Source organism: Montipora capricornis, chromosome 10, assembly GCF_036669925.1.
Source record: "Montipora capricornis isolate CH-2021 chromosome 10, ASM3666992v2, whole genome shotgun sequence".
Taxonomy (NCBI): Eukaryota; Metazoa; Cnidaria; class Anthozoa; order Scleractinia; family Acroporidae; genus Montipora; species Montipora capricornis.
Window position 1 is genome coordinate 12,228,479 of NC_090892.1, and position 2,260 is coordinate 12,230,738.

Consider the following 2,260-nt stretch of genomic DNA (forward strand, 5'->3'; position numbering starts at 1 on the left):
ATTTGTCGATCCTTTTAAAGCCACGATGGAGTCTCAAATTCTCCTTATGAACTTCAGTTTCATTTATTATATTGTTTGTTGGGAGATATTGTTTAAAGTTTTTAGGGAACTAAGCACAAACGTATACTTCTCACCGAGAAGTAATATATGAGGAAGTGTCCAAATTGGAACATTGATTTGGGGTAAATGCAAACGAAATGCTGTACCGAACCAAAAATGCACGTTATATAAACGCTGTGGTGCTATGCGAGCCATTAGGTCAGATTAATGATAGTCGAGTTTGATTCATCATAAAGGAACAGAAGTGAAATTTGTTTACAATTCATGGCTGCAGTTACTTTTTTAATGGAGCTTCGTTACTGTTTTCAAGTTTTTGTAGCCTATAGTTAATCCAAGATGGACAACACTTGTGTAAAGTAACAAGTTGGTATGACCTAGCCCCCACACCCATTCCTCCTGAAAATGCGAAACATGATCTTGCCTTCCTTCTCCTTTCTCTCCCCTGTCCAAAATACAAACACTTCAATGCAAATGAGCAAACTTTCTTTCTAGTTGCAAACAGCAGAAAAAATTATATTATTCTTATTTCAAAAGGTGCAAGAAATTTTAGCTTTGCAGATTACAGTTTCGTTTGTAATCGCTTCGGCTTTTTGAATGCCATGCACGGAAAACAAATTGAGAAAAAAAAACGAAATTTCATGAAGCTTGTACAAAGAATTTAAACCTTCAGAAAAGCGGTCATTGCGATGTGATTAATGATATTGTGAGGTGAAAAAAGGCTCTCTTATATAAACAGGCTGGCAAAGGTTCCTGCTGAGGTCAGAGGTCAGTCGGCCTACGTAGCAATAAAATTTGGACACAGTCCTTCAAATAATTTTAATGACTACCGGAGTGTTTGATCGGGGTATATGGAACTGGGGTATTTTTAATCAACAAGATGTAACCTGCTTTGCAGGAAAATATGGACTGCGCGGAAGCTCGTGGAAGATGCGCGATGTTGCACGCGACAGAATGGCAACACTCGAAGGGCGTGTTATCTCCCCACTAAAAATCAATGAAGATTCCCGAAAATGTTGAGCCTGTGCATACAGGCTGAAAAATATATTCAGCGTATTCTCTATTTTCACCAATCCTGTAATACAGTTCGTGGGGGGGAGTATGGGATGGGGGAAGTAGCGAAGAAGGGTGAAGGTCTTGGAAGACTTTGGGAAAACAGGGGAACGAAAACGAAATTTCCGATCAAAGAAAGAGACGAAATGAAATACATCTGAGGATAAAGATATTGGTGAACTAGGTTAAACTTGTTACCACTTGAAGCTTTATGCTAATAGCCCACTTTGTATTTATGTTAATTAGATCTACTGCCTTCATTTTGCAACACATATTCTTTTGAAATTTGCTCGTCGTAGACAGGCTGGAAAGGCGTATTAGCATTAAAACAAAAGAATATTTTGTTTGGCCGCCATTATGAAGGAGGTCTATAGGAAAAAACTTTGTCACAAGCATCGTGTCATTACGGGAGTACCATTATTTAGATTATTATACATTGTAGTCATCATCTGTCTTCTCATTGGCTAAAAGCCTACAGTTAATTCTGGGAAACAGCGCAACTTACAGATTATTCACTAATCTGTACCTATAGATTAGTGAATACCGGTAATTTGTAGGTTGCGCGCGCAATGCATGATTTCCAAGAGCAATGTGTTTGAAAATAAACTGTGATCGCTGCGATAATGCTTTCGTCGTTATTTTCTTCAGAACAATGTATAATAAAAACAATTATTAGATTCGGTTTTTGTGATATCCGGAATAATCAAGGTCTCGGTTAGTGTTATCAGCCTCGGGCTTCGGCTGATAACACTTACCTCGACCTTGCTTATTCCGGATATCACAAAAACCTCATCTAATAATTGTTTATAACCTACACAGCTGACTCAGATGACATTATTAATGTTGCATCCGTTGAACGATCAAATAAAGATGGGTGGGACTGCCTTTGAAGGCAATGAAAAGTTGCTGAATACTACTGAGCGGGACGCAAAGAGTTTCTTTGCACAGGAAACACAACAACGGTTACAACTTTCCCAGATTCCACCCGGGTCCTTACAATCCCAAATTTCATAATCTCTTTGCGCTTTGGATTAGGCTCCATTCTTGCGCTGTATGTTTTTGTGCTTACTGTTTTCTGAACCACTCGAGAGAGCCGTTGCAATAAGTGCGTCCTGACCGTCAACTTTATTCCCGCCTTCGTATATAGAGC

General features: G+C 38.9%; 1 protein-coding gene across 1 annotated transcript in view; it reads left to right on the plus strand.

The window, feature by feature from the left end:
• LOC138019866 (transcriptional activator protein Pur-alpha-like) overlaps positions 1 to 880 on the plus strand; it is an 11,514-nt gene extending 10,634 nt beyond the window's left edge. The window contains exon 9 of the mRNA XM_068866815.1: positions 1 to 880. This exon is cut by the window's left edge and continues 260 nt beyond it. The gene's annotated coding sequence lies outside the window, so the exon portion shown is untranslated.
• The last annotated feature ends 1,380 nt before the right edge of the window (positions 881 to 2,260 follow it).